The 14,622-nt window shown below is 44.8% G+C and overlaps 1 protein-coding gene across 2 annotated transcripts in view; it reads left to right on the top strand.

Moving 5' to 3' along the window:
- CSTPP1 (centriolar satellite-associated tubulin polyglutamylase complex regulator 1) overlaps window positions 1-14,622 on the top strand; it is a 156,194-nt gene that overhangs the window by 115,316 nt on the left and 26,256 nt on the right. The window lies entirely within an intron of this gene.

Below are 14,622 nucleotides of genomic sequence, written 5' to 3'. Positions count from 1 at the left end.
GACCACTTTCCTCTTCGAAGCTCGGGGGCCCTGTGGCGCTTTCTGCTATGAGAGAGAGGGTGGGGGGTGTGCTATAGCTTTGACCTGCCCAGTTGTGATACAGTCTGACTGGAAGAACTTGAACCCTGTTAGCCTGGCAAACACATGGCACACATCTCCTCAGAAGTCCTTCACCCAAACGAGAAGTGTTCGCTTCTCAGAAGTTATCCTTTGTCTTGTTGGGGCAAGCTCAGGGCCTAGTGTCGAGAGAGAGATATTAAAGATTAAAGAGCCTCCTCCAGGAAGGGGATAGTTTTGCCTGAATCTCTTCATTTGTTTTTCCTCCATACAAGTGCATTCATGTTGCTGGGCTCCCTGGCTTACTCCCGGCAGTTTTTAGTTATTATTCTCATGACTTTGTGGTCTCATTGATATTAGAATGTGTTTCAACAGCTGGAGGTGATGCTTCCATGCTCCACTGCTTTTCTCTTACGTTGCTAATGACTCTTCTGTTGGTTCCACCCTTTAGCCAAGCCCACCGCAGCCACACCCAACTCTTGCCCTGTCTTTTATTGATGCTGTGTTGACTTTGTGTGTCTCTGTTAGCCCAGTTTTCTGAGCACCTGCAGAGAATTAGCCGTCTCTGCTTGCTGCTGGGGATCTCCCAGGCTTTTGATCTGTTTGATTTCCGTACTTTTGGAAATGTTGAAGGACTCTATAACCTCTCCAAAGTACATAAAAGGTTCTATAGTTTCTGTAGCCTGACCTTCCAGACTAGCTGTGCTTAGGGACTAGAAGATATTAATATAAATAACAGATGGTGATACCATGCAGTAAATGTTTACTATGTATCATATACTGTTCTAAGTACTTACCATGACTGTGCCATTTAACTCTTACCTATAGGCCTAAAAGGCCATACATGAACTGACCCCAGTTATTCCTCTAACCTCATCTCTCACCTTGCTCTCTTAGCTCCAGCTGTACTGCTTCTAGGCTGTTCTGCTGGCTGGATAGGCATACTCCCTCCAGGCCTTTGCAGTGGCTGTTCACTCTGCCTGGAATGCTCTTCCTCGGACGTCTGCCTCGGTTACTTCTTAACCTCCTTCAAGCCTTTACTTAGTGTTACCTTCTCCATGAAACTTAACCTGAATTACTCTCTATAAAATTATACCGCCACTATTACCTCACACTCCCTTTCCAACTTGTTCTGGTCTATTTGTTCTCACTCTATACTACTTTAACTTATTACATAGTTTACTTGTTTGTTTTGTTTATCAATTATCATCTGTCTTCTCCAATATAAGGTAAGCTTCGCGACGGCAAGAAACCTGTCTGGTCCCTAATGTATCCAAAGCACCTAAAAACAATATCTGGCACACAGTAGGTGCTCCATAATTACTGATGCATGAATAACCTTTGCCCCTTCCAAAATCCTATGAGGTAGGTGTTTCTGGTAGCCCCACTTTAAGCATGATGGAATTTAAGACCGAAGAATTTAAGTAACTATCTTGCCCCAGACCATTCAGCTCATATTTAGTGGATCTGGGATCTGAACTCAGCATTGACTGACTCTAAAGAATGTGCTTTCAAGCACTAATTAATAGTTCTCAAACTTTAGTATACCCAAGAGTCACCTGAGATATTTGTTTAAGTGTAGGTTCGCACACTGCAACCCTGAGGATTCTGATTCTGATTCCAAAGGCCTGGGGCACAGATGACCCATGGATCATAACTGGATACATTGGGATATGCTACATTGCCTTTACGGTTTGGGATCTACATAAGGAGGAACAGAGATACGTCCATTGAACATTTGTGGGTGCCTACCACGTACCAGTGCTGTGGCCTATAAAAGCAAGTGAGGTAGATCCTTACTCTCAAGACTCGGTCTGTTGGTGGTGATGGGGCAAACAGACACGTAATCATAGACCATCAGTAAATCATGGTATACTTGAAAGCTCATGCTTTGGATGTAGGCGGAGCCGTGGTTTAAAGCCTAAATGCGCTACCTGCTAGTTATGCAACTGGGAAAATGGCTTGCTCTCCGTGTCTGCTAGTAAAATGAGACTAGTATTTACCCAATAGGACTATTATAAGGGATTAAATGAGGTAATGGGTGTAGGATACCTACTCAGGAAGGCAGCTTAAAAACAGATAGCCAGCACCAGGAGGCTGTGCATAAGAAACATAAGTGAGTGGCTGAGCGAGAGAACACAGAAAAACTCAGAAGAGTTTTACAGTTTCACAGCCTCCTATTTTATAGTTAAAGTTTGGGTGCCAATTTTTGTTGTTGTTGCTTTTAATATAATTTACATGGAAATATTTTCAAAATATATTTAAGTATAATACCCTTCCCTACATTCTTAAGTATAACTCATATTGGAATCTAAGTATCAGCTTTATAAACATAAATTTTTTGTGTGCTGAAGAACTCTGTTGTCTTCAGAGCCTATTGCAGTGTATCCTAAATGCACCTCAGTTGTATTTTAAATTTTTTTCCTGCTTCTCTGTTTCGATCATACTGTTAATGCCCAATTCCTCACTGCTGTCCTTGCATCTTCCTTTTATAGCTCTAGTTCCTCTCCCAGTTTACTTGGTCTAGCCTGTATTGTCCTTAAAAACTAGATAGCCAAGTTTACCAAAACTGAGTATAATCAGAGCTTTTCTCGGAAGCCTGAAGTTAACCACATAAGCTTTAGTTTGTGAACTTGGTGACATCTGTTTTGCCTACTTAGAGACTTACTGGCATTTGAGCTTGCCTGTCAGTTTAGTTTTTAATACATTAAGTATTACTGTGTAGGTACAGCCACCTGGAACAGTCACCTTCATTGTTCTTAGCACTGGAAGCTAGTCCATTTTGTGGCCCCTCAACTTCAAAGAGCCCTGGATCTCACAGGAGAGTAGGTCTGAACTTCTGCTGTCAAGTACATGATTGCTATCCTCGTTTTACAGATGAAGAAACTAAGGCCTGAAGGGTAAATAGCTTGGCCCTGGCTGGTGTGGTTCAGGGGTTGAGCATTGTCCCTCAAACCAAAAGGTCGCTGGTTTGATTCCCAGTCAGGGCACATACCTGGGTTGCAGGCCAGGTTCTTGGCTAGGCGTGAGAGAGGCAACTGATTGATGTTTCCCTCACACATCAATGTTTCTCTCCCTCTCTTTCTCCCTCCCTTCCCCTCTCTCTAAAGATAAATAAAATCTTTGGGGAAAAAAAAGAAAGTGTAAACAGCTTGCTCAAGTGAGGTAGTCCAGCAGAGCCAAGGCAGGGTTCCAAATCTCCTGAGCCTTCCCTTTGGCTCAGCCACACTGTTCCTAGAACAGAAAATGGCTTTAGTCTGTGGAAAGGAAGAACAACCATCAATAAATATGAATAAAGACTAAACAAGTGAAATCTGATTGGCATTGTAAATAATCAGTTTTAGCCCTGACTTTGATAGGTGGTTTTCCTCCCACCCCTGCCGTCATTGGAAGAGATGTGTAACCTTATTATGTGCCCTCTGTGAGCCTGAACTGTGAGCTCACTGGAGCCTGGACCAAGGGGCACTATAATAAGATCCAGAAGCATATAAAGGATTATAAAAGATGGTTATTAGTTTTGCACCCTCTCTTCATCCTGTGTCCAAGGTGATTTAGAGGGGAAGACAGAGCCACTGAGAGTGAGGGACTTGGAAATAGGTTTCTGAAGGAAGGTACAGAGCTGACAGTTTCTCTGAGAGGTGGGCTTCTTTTCCTTCCTTCCTTTCTCTCTCTCTCTCTCTCTCTCTCTCTTTCTCTTTCTTTCCTCCCTCCCTCCCTCCCTTCCTTCCTTTTTAACAGCTTTATTGAGATACAATATTCAGACCATAAATCTGGGTGGCTTTTTATGAAATGAATGTTATTCTTCTAATTGCAAAAAAACGCAAACCACCCATCATCCGCAAATCCAGAGTTAACCACCATTATTAACACTTCAGTGTATTCCATTCTTTTTCCTGTGTAAATTTATGTTTTTTTTTTAAAAAAGCAAATATGGGATCATACTTTGTACAACAGGTTTTTTTTTCCTCTTTCCTTTAATGTCATAAACTCATCTGGTTATTTCTTTTCATCTTAAACTCATTAAGGTAGATGAATTAAATCTTTATTGTAAATGCTTGCAGAGGGAAACTCGACATCTGAGGTTGAAAATTCAGATGCCTGCAGCAGCAGCCAGACAGGTGATGTAAGAGAGAGGCTCAGGTGTTACTCAGTGGGATGCAGCAGGGACTGTGACAACCCGACAAGGACACCCCTGCCTTCAGCTGCAGCTGAACGTGGCCTTGTGGGGATGCTGGCCCAGTGTTGCCAGGCCTTCTGATTTTTTTTAAAAGAGACATCTGAAATACAGATTCTATGGTGGGAAATGTCTTTATTTTTTTAAGGTTTTAGTTCAAATTTTTTAAAATACAGTTTAAGCCAAACAAAACCTGTGTCTCCAGCAGTGAGTGCTTAGACCCTAAGGGGCGTCAAACTCATTTTCACCGGGGGCCACATCAGCCTCGTGGTTGCCTTCAAAGGGCCAAAATAATTTTAGGACTGTATACATGTAACTACTCAACTGTTAAGGAGTTGAAATTACATTCGGCTCTTTGAAGGCAACCACGAGGCTGATGTGGCCCTTGGTGAAAATGAGTTTGACGCCCCTGGCTTAGAATTTCACAAGATGATCTCACTTCACCATCCCTGTACTCTTGTTCCTGTAACAATTATTTGTGAAGAACAAACGGTGAATAAAAGAGTGAAAATCTTTGCCCTCTTGGAGCTTACATTCTAATACAGCTAAAAATATACAAAGAGATCACACAGTGGTAAATACTATGGAGAAAAATGAAGCAGAAAAATGAGTCAGGGAGCAGGCCAGAGAGGCTGTTTTAAAGCCCAATGGTGTTTGAGCAGAGACCTGAAGGAGTTATGAGCGACACAGACATCCAGCGGCAGAGGGGACAGCAGGTGGCATAGCCTGAGAAGAGAGCATGCCTGACATATTCAAGGAACAGCACAACCAGTGTGGCTGGGATGGTCTGAGCAGGGGGTGAAGAGCAGAAGATGCATTTATGGCAATAGCAGGGGCCGCCCTTTTGTAGATTCCGAGAAGAAAGAAGTATTAACACTTTTTATAGATGAGAAAACGGAGGCCCAAAGAACTGTACCCATGCCATGTAGCCAGGAAATAACAGAGACATTTTGAACCCTGTCTTAATCCCAAATCTCATGTTCTTAGCTGCTCTTTCTACTACACTATAAAGCACTAACATGGGTCTCATAGCATTCCCACCCTTCTACCAAACTAGGTGCCACCTGGATTCAGATCGTGTCCTACCTGTTCTTTAAGCTACTGCCTCAACCACAGAGAATGACAATAGAAGAATCCTAGAATGTTAGACCCAAATAGAACCCCAAGGATGATTGAGACAAAAAGTTTGCCCATTTTTAAATAGCTCTGAATGGTCTTGCTTTTTTCAAGACCTTTTGATGAAATCGGGTGGGCTCATCCTTTCATGCCACTGGAGCATTTTTCATCTCTTCCTTTCTTTTTGTGTGCCTGCCAGCACCACTGAGAGATAAGGATCAGGGTTCAGAAAGCCTGACCACTGTGTCATTTCCCAGGATGGAGAGCCACCCTCGTTTGGTTCACATTTTTATTAAAATAAGATGAGTGATTTATTCCCGTTACAGGCAGAGTCTTTTACCAGGAAAACCATACTTTGAAAAACACAGCCGATGGCTTTAAGGAACAGTAACTGCGAACAACAGTTTCCTTTCACATCCAGGCCCCAAACAGTCAGGCCCTCTCCTGTCTCTGGCTGCCTCTGTCTCTCACCCACACGTATACATGTAGTTATAGACACAGTACATTTAATACGCCCACGAAGGGCCCGACGCAGCAGGAAAGACACAGGTGGGCTCATCTGGAGAGATGCATGTGTTTATCCACATCCAACCATCTCTTCTGGCTCCTGCTGTTTTTGTTTCCGAAGTCTATTTTTTTAGTAGATGGTAGCCATAAATCCATCATCATTGGTGGAAGTTAGTGGATTCTGACGAGAGAACAGGCTGTGGTCTTTATAAACACGCCTACGTGCTGGCAGCAGCCTGCCCCCGCTCGCACAATCGCCGAGAACCAGGGAACTTCAGATTGGTTTTTTATTTTTAGTTTGTCTTGGTTCAGCTCACCCTCAGTGAGTAACTCTGCTAGCCACTGCTTCTTTTTACATTTATTTAGAAAAGAAGGAAAATGCATTTTAAGCAAATCAAATGCATAATCTGTTCCATTTCTTATTTATTCTGTGGCTACTTTGGATAGTGGAAAGCCCAGAGAAATAGTAACTTTTATTGGTTTTTGTTTTCTATGGCTTGCTTTCTCAGACAGGTCCTCATCAGGCAATTTTCTTGATAGCTTATAAAATTCCATTCCAACTATCAGCCTGACTTTACACTGAAAAGGAAAAAAGGAATTGGAAGTATTTTTTTGTTGTATTTTTTCCTTTTATTTTTCTTTTTAGGAAGTATTTTTTATGTATATTAAATACGCTTTTCTCTTGCTAATCTGTGTCTAGTCCTGTTAAATTTTAGATACAGGTTTATAGTGGCTTAAAACTGTTTATTTTTGTTACCCCTTCTCTACAGAGATTAGCAGCAAGTCACCTAAACTGGAAAAGGTCTGACAGTTTGTTTTGCGCACAGCAAGGAAGCTGGGAGCCAGATCGACTACATCTGCCCCTGGAGCCCGCTTAGAAAGATGATAGAGACAGAACAGCTGGTGGCAGATTTAAATATTAACGGTGATAATAACGATAGCAATTGCAGCTAACATCTACTGCATTCTCATTATGGAATATGCTAGGTGTTTTTCATCCATAGAAGAAATAAAAGCATCTGAGTTCCCAGGGACCCAGGGAAAGAAAAGGACGCAGGGAGGCAGTGTGGTAGAAAGAGGCCTTGCCCTGGAATGAGGTTGCTTCATTTGATCATGGCTCTACCATTTACTTGGTGACTCTGTCCCTTGCTGAGGCTCCTTTTCCTTGCCTATAAAAATAGAAATAATACCAGTAGCCTCTCCCTACCCCACAAAGTTCTTAAGGAGATCAAAAGTGATAATGCATATGATAATGGGTTGCATAATTATATAGTCTTTCTACCAATATGACTCATCAGCACTTTTAAAAAATAGATATTATTTATTTACTTTTAGAAAGATGGGAAGGCAGGGAGATAGGGAGAGAAACCTTGACGTGCAAGTGATGCGTTGAGTGGCATGCCCACAACTGGGGCCCTGGCCTGCAACCCAGGCATGCGCCCTGTCCAGCCGGCGACCTTTTGGCTCACAGGCTGGCACTCAGTCCACTGAGCCACCCCAGCCAGGGCTCGTTAGCACTCTGGTGAGATGGTAGAGGATTGGCAGCACATTGGCGATCAAGAAGAGTGGTATGCACCTGCCTTCAGGAAGGAAGCCTATTTATTCATTCATCAAGGGAGAACAAAGGCAAGATAAAATAATCATGAGATAAGGAATAAAAGTGGTTTAGCCGCCCACTGCCTTGAGCTGGAGACCTCTGTGCACTGTGCCGTCTGCCAGGCAGGTGCCGTCCCGCCTGTGTGCCCCAGATGGAGGGTGATAACGAGAGCAGGTACTGTTTCCCGAGCGCTTCCCTGTGTCCTGTGCCAGCACTTTCCATTCTCTCTCTCTCTCTCTTAATCCTCTCAAGAACTCTTCACAATTAGTGTTAGTGTTGTTGTTATATTGTTATAATAGCAACAATAATAATATTATTATTCACTTATTTCTAATTGGCTTGCTCAACGTCACATGACTAGTTAGCTGAAGAACCGAGATTTGGACCCCGGCTGGCTGATTTGGGGCCTGCGCTCCTGAGCTGCCGTGTGCTATCAGACCCACTCAGAGGTTAGAACCAGGCGTTTGTAACTGTCCTCTACAGGGCCCTGGAGTTTTAAAGATGTTATTTTTTTACTTTTAGAGAGAGGGGAAGGGAGGGAGAAAGAGAGGGAGAGAAACATCAGTGTGTGGTTGCCTCTCATGTGCTCCCCACTGGGAATTGAACCAGAGACCCCTTGGTTCACAGGCTGGCACTCAATCCACTGAGCTATACCAGCCAGGGCAGGGCCCTGGAGTTTTAAAGCAGTGCCTCAGGTCTTCTGTCCCCTCCACGTTATTCCTCTCATCTTTAGCCTGGGTGATGGGTATTGAGGAGAAAGTTGGGCAAGAAAGACTGTTTATCTATGTCTTTATACATTGAGGTTCCTTACAAGATTCCTATCATGGGGAAAAAAGCCTGTCTGTTAAAAATTGTTTTCAACCCTCACATACCACAATTTCCTTATTTTACAGGTGAGAAAATGGAGACCCAGAGAAATGTAATTAGTTCTTTGCAGGACTCAGACCAAGTTTTTTCTCTATCCCGCGATGTGTCTTTGTGGTAGAACAGAGTATCCCCCTCTGAAACAACGCAAAAGCCCCCACTCTGGCCATAGAGACCCATATAAGGAAAAATAAGGTACTGTCTGTCTTTCAAAGGTGGAGTGACGTATTCCAGACATCCCACCACTGAGAGGGCAGACTGTTTCCTCTCACCTTTCGTTACTGTGAGGAGGGGTTGCGTTCATTTTCCACTCTAGCTCTTATGCCTGTTGAGCCAGTTCCGTTCAATTAAGAATAGGAGAGGGTCACAGGAGTTGGCCACAGCACCTGCTTCTTCCTGGATGAGAATTATATCCTGGCTCTGAGGTCTCTGTTTCAAAGGGCACACCCTGTCCTCTTATTTCTAAACGGAAAACCGAAGCAGCAACACCCGGTAGAGCTGGGCTAGTTGGTCTCTGGATTAGAGTGAATGGTAGTGCACATGCTAGGCTTGAAATAACTTTCCTGATGGGCTGCTGGGCCCTTTGGGAGCTTCTGGTGCCAAGATCTTGCTCCACACTTTGATGTCTAAAGCTGCCTGCCATTTCCTCAATAAACGGTCAGGAGACTGTGCCTGTGCCAGAGTAACTAGCCCTGTTGCTGCTGGCCCTGGCGCCTCCTTTCATACTGCCATGTGGCTGCCCACCCTGGGCATGTGCAAGCCTGGTATGTTCCATGTCACCTTCCCCAGAAGCAAGCCTTGTCTTGGTCCTCCAACTCTCAACAGCTCCATCACGACGGACAAAAGAGAACGCAGTACCCCATGGGTCCGACACAGTTTGGGGGTACTTATCGTATCAGACCAGGCATCTAGTTCAGTCCCACAGTAGTAGCTGGGATGGCCGTGTGGGCCTGAAAACCTGGTCAGACTGCCATGCTGTGCCACACACGATCCCAGCTTAGAAACGTGCAGTATGGACTGTAGTTAGCAACGCTCGCACTTCTTTACTCTTCATGTAATACAAACAGTTCCTGGGGAGTTGCTTTTGTTCATTCTAAAAATTGCCATGATGTTGTTACTATTTATGTCTGACTGAATACTTTGCCTAGAACATATATACTGGTCAAATAGAAACAGTCACCTGATGTTGGGCTCAGTCATAATAAACTATAACACTAAGGAGCCTGGCTTTCTGCCTCTACTCGAACACACTCACAATGCTCTGGAGAGTAGTGAGCTGGCAAAGGGTCGTGTTGACGACGGCCCAAGTACTTTACCCCACAGGTGTTGTTGGAAGCCATTGCTTCTCATTTCTTTTGTGAAATGGTTTCCCTTTCAGGAAACTAATTACTATTTCCCTCCATTTAACATAGAACAACAGTGCTGCCAAAGAACCTGAAGCACACAGCCTGCTGTTCTTCTGGGGCTTTGCTTGACAGGGACACGGCCCTGGGATGTTCATCTGCCTGCGATCTGGAGTACCGAGTGCTGCATGCGGAGCGAAGCCGTCAGCTGTCTCGCCTGCTTCCTCCCCCTGCCCCCACTCTCCCTCATTCTTCCCCATTCTTGCAGAGTAGCACTGAGGAGTATTTACTCAGCTGTGGACTGGTACTAAAGCCTCAGTGCCCTGGGGATCGGAAGGGGTGGTATGGTCATGCCCCAAACTATCCGTGTCCTTCCGAGCATCTCTTGGCACAGCAGCCTGGCTGAGGGTGTCATTTAGAGTGAGCCTTCACAACCCCTGCATAAAAGAACATAAAAACAATTGCAACTGAAAATTGGAGAGTCCACTCATGGGCTGTGGTATTCTCTGGCCTTTGTGGTCATTCCTATTGAGATCATGCAGCCAACCAACTAGAAGTTGTTTAGTCCTCTGGGATTCCCGTGGCTTGGTAGCATTTCATTATCCCCAGTTCTTGTCCCAGCTCTAGCTCACCCCGCCATCAACATGTAGACACTCACACAAATGAATTCAGACTAAACCCCGTTGCCTCCCCATACTTTTGGAGCTAAAAACCCTTGATTCAGGCTCAGGGGAAGGCTTTTCTTTAGTAAGGGACAAAGATATGGCCCCAGTTCCTTCCATCTGCCACTCCTCCCCTGATCAATCTCTCTTAATGACACAGCTTTGACCCCGGAAAACGCACCATTTCCCAGGAAGAGCAGAGGCATCTGAGCCCACAACCACACACCGCCACAGTTCCTCTGAGCAAACGTTGTGGACACGCATGGTGGTCTGTGAGGGGATTGTCGGGATGACTAAGCTGCCCCCACAGAGCTTCAGAGACAGGAGCTTCCACAGCAAGAAGGCAAACCAGATGTAGAAAAGACAAGAGAAGATCTTCATGCTGCTTTTCCAAGACAAGAAGGGAGACCAAGTTAGCCCTTGAATATATTGGACATCCATAATTTCTGACTAGATTAATTTTCTTAGCCAAAATAACCTCATCTATCACTCTCTAGGATTAAAGATAACCAACGAAAGGCTATTTTGAGTCGGGGACTGCTTATGTTAGAAACTACAGTATTCATTCTAGAGTTGTTAACGGTGGTGAACTGAATTGCTGGGAAGTAATCCCCAGGCTTCCGCTGTGCTTCAAGGTAAAATTGATGCTACCTATGCAAATTAATAGCCCCGTCGATTGAGTTGAGCACCTGACGAGACGGTGCTCAGAGTCAGCAAGCCCTGGGAAGGAGCACACTGCCGTGATGCACTGTGTTTCCCGCGAGTTACGATACCTGCCAAACAGCGCCTTTTCCGTTTTCAGCTCTTCTAGCTCCTGGATCTCCTCACGCCCCTCTTCAGTTGATAGGCATGCCTCCGTGCCTGGAGAGTCCCCATCTCTGTGTTCACACAGAGACCAGAACTTTGTCCACTGTGAACTGTCATCCGAGTCACTGTGCAAAGCGTGTTTCCATCCCTTCCACTCATTCCTTCAACAGATATTTGCTAGTATGTGCCGGGCGTTGTGGTGAGGGTTTCCGTTAAGTCCAAAGATTTCTCAGTTTCAGGACTTCAGATTTTAATTGGATAATAATTATATAATAATACTACCATTTTATTGAGCACTTTGCTAATTTTCCAGAAGTGTCATGTATAAGTGACGACATTTGATTTTTACAACAATCTATTAGGTGGGTACTGTGGTTATTCACACTTTTAAGTGTGGAAACCAGGGTTCAGAGAAGTTGTATAACTTGTCCAAGTCATTACTGCTGGTAAGTGGTGGAGCCGGGCCATCTGATGGCAGAGCGTGGGGTCTGTGCTCATACAGCTGCCCTGCCCGACTACTCCGCCCTGGGTAATGTGGCAGCCTACAGGGCGTCTATATGTTTCACTTAGATGTGAATTCTGTCAGGCGCCTGGCGTGAAGTCAAGGCCTTGCCCTGGCCAGTGTGGCTCGGTTGGTTGGACCATTGTCCTGTAACCGCAAGATTGCAGGGTCAGTTCCTGGCCAGGGCACATACCAAGGTTACAGGGCTTCCATCTCTAGTCTGGGCACATATGGGAAGCAACCAGTTGATGCTTCTCTCTCGCTTAGATGTTCCTCTCTCTCTCTAAAAATGAAAAAAATGTCCTCAGGTGAAGATGAAAATTTAAAAAGTAAAAATAAAATAAAAATTACATGATTTAAAAAAAAAAAAAGTCAGGGCCTTCACTCACCAGCTGGATCCCACCTGCCAGAGTAGAACTCGCAGGGCCTTTGGAGCCAGGCAGGCTTAGGTCTGAATCTCAGCCCTCCTTCTGCTCACTAGCTGTTTCCTTCAGAAAGTAATCCACTTGAGTTAAAGAAACCCTAGTTTCTTTATTTCTAAAATAATAAGAGCAAATACTAACAGAGCACTGATGATGGGCCATTGTTCGAAGTACTTTACATTAACTCACAGCAACTGTGTGATATTGGTTCTATCACTATCCCCATTTTATAGATGGAGAAACTGAGGCATTGAGTGCTTAAAAGTCAAGTAATTTGAAATCACTAGTGAAGCTCAGATTTGGATCCAGACATTCTAACTCTAAAGTCCATGCTATTAGCCACAATACTACCCTGTGCTTCGTCCAGAGATGATAGGATCAAAGGTGCAAAACCCTCTGGTCTAGAGCCAGGGACAGAGCTGATGGGACAATTACAAGATTTAGAGTAAGAAAGTGTAACAGCTCTGACCACCCACAAAAAGAGAAGCACCAATTTGTGGAGAGTGTTCTGATTTTGATCTTATACCAAAGACTTCTTATGTCTTTGAACTTTTAGGACTTGCTGGCTGAAACTTTCCTAATTGTGGGGATTCCTTTGGAGAAGGCATCTGTTGGGACACACCACCTACCTTTCCTGCACCTGCCGTGGTTCCCAGTGGTTAGGATGAGCAATGATAGAGTGGCCACCAGCACAGGTGTGCCCAGCCCCACCCCCCAACCCTCCCGGGGCCTCTGGCCCAACACCGGCTTGGTGCTGGAGCCCCAGTCTTTCCTGTTGACAGTAATTAAAACCTTTCAGACTCAACTTCTCACATGGAAAAAAAAATCCCACTTCACCTGGAGCTATTTAAAAGTTTCTGCAGTTTGTTTGGAGGGGAAAGCAAGCTCTTAAGTCTTCACACAGTAATGGTTGATAAGATCAAGGTCCTGAAAATGTTAGCTGGGTAAACCTTGGAGCCAGACGCTTGAGTCTGAATTCCAGTTCTGCCTCTTAAACATGCGCCATCTGAGCTTGTGAATGAATGTGCAATAGGGATAACAATGGGGAAGATTAGATGAGTTAACACATGGGAAACCCTTGGTAGAACAGGGCCTGGTTCGCAGCAAGTGCTCAAAGACTGTCATCTGTTAGTACTGTCATTATTAAGCTCACCCTTCTTTCCCTCCCAGTCTGTCCCCCAGGCTCTGGCCCCTTGTCTCCTCACTCACCAGATTATTTCATCTCTCTAGGCCTCCACGTCCTTATCTGTGAAATGGGACCAAGAATAATGGAGTCTACTTCAAAAGGTTGTTGTGAAGGTTAAGTGAGCTAATTCAAGGCCTGAGCAAAGACCTCAGTGACTCTTCAGCCTCATCACTGTCAGTCCCGAAGCTCAGAGGGCTGCCCGGAAGGGCCTTTGAGATCTTGGAGAGTTCTAAATGTCGAGGGGCCCAAAGTAGACAGGAGCATTTAGGATTAACTAATGCCCGAGTGTGGCTGCTGGCGTGCTCATTTCTGTCACACTGCGCCTGGAACGCAGGAGGCACGCGGTAATATCATACGAATGAACACTGCAGAGAGAGCGCAAAAACAGGTTTGGCTCAGGCTGCGGGACAGAGAACGATCAAGGCAAAAATGCTCCTAGGCGTTTAAGCGTTTAAATTCGGCAAGGAACGCCTTCCTCTGCTCCTCTCCTGTCTTTGCTCCCAGGATTTAAAAACAAAACCAAAATAACTCTCGTTGTTTGGGGTTACTGTCTTCTAGACATTCTGCTGAGTACTCTATAGACATCATCTCGTTTCATCTTGATTTCAACCGTGAAAGGTAGGCATCACCATTTTTACTGTATACACGAGAAACTGAGATTTAGAGAGATTTGCATACCTGGTAAATTGCAAAGCCAAGATTTGAACTCTAGCCCGTGGGACAGCAAGGAGGTAGCTCTCATTCGCTCATCATTGTTCTGACTTTGGGACAAGTACCACTCACCATTTCCCCGCACCATTCTCCCACCCACCCACTGTGCGACCGAGGATTGCTTCCAAGTGACAGATGCCCTTGATGGAGATTGCCTAGCCTTAATATTATCTAACCACTACTTTAATAGACACACAATTAGGGTGGCACAAGTTGTTTATTCGCCTGGCTTGCTTTCATGTCTGTATCTGACTATCTTCCTTACTTTGCCTTTGGGAAAGTCAAGTTCCAGAAGTGGTGGGCAGGAGGTACCCTGTTTTTCTGAAGTATTTAGTATTTCTGAGAGACTGTTACTACAGTAGAGAAGTACAGAGCTATTTTTGTAACTCACTCTTCTGTCTTTGGGAAGCAAGAATTGAAGTACATGAGTTAGAATAAGGTTAAGAACCCAAAGGGTCTGGAACCAGGAGATTGACTCCCTGCATTGTCCTTGATTACATCTGGGCATTACATAACTCTCTCTCTCTCCCTCTCTCTCTCTCTCTCTCTCTCTCTCTCTCTCTCTCTCTCTCTCTCTCTCTCTCTCCCTCTCCCCCTCTCCCTCTCTCTCTCTCTCCCTCCCTCCCCACCCCCGCTTCTCCTTCACCCTGTTTATCTTCCCAAGGATATTTGGT

The sequence above is a fragment of the Desmodus rotundus genome, chromosome 5 (genome assembly GCF_022682495.2).
Source record: "Desmodus rotundus isolate HL8 chromosome 5, HLdesRot8A.1, whole genome shotgun sequence".
NCBI classification, from domain to species: domain Eukaryota; kingdom Metazoa; phylum Chordata; class Mammalia; order Chiroptera; family Phyllostomidae; genus Desmodus; species Desmodus rotundus.
This window is presented reverse-complemented; position numbering and strand designations above follow the sequence as displayed.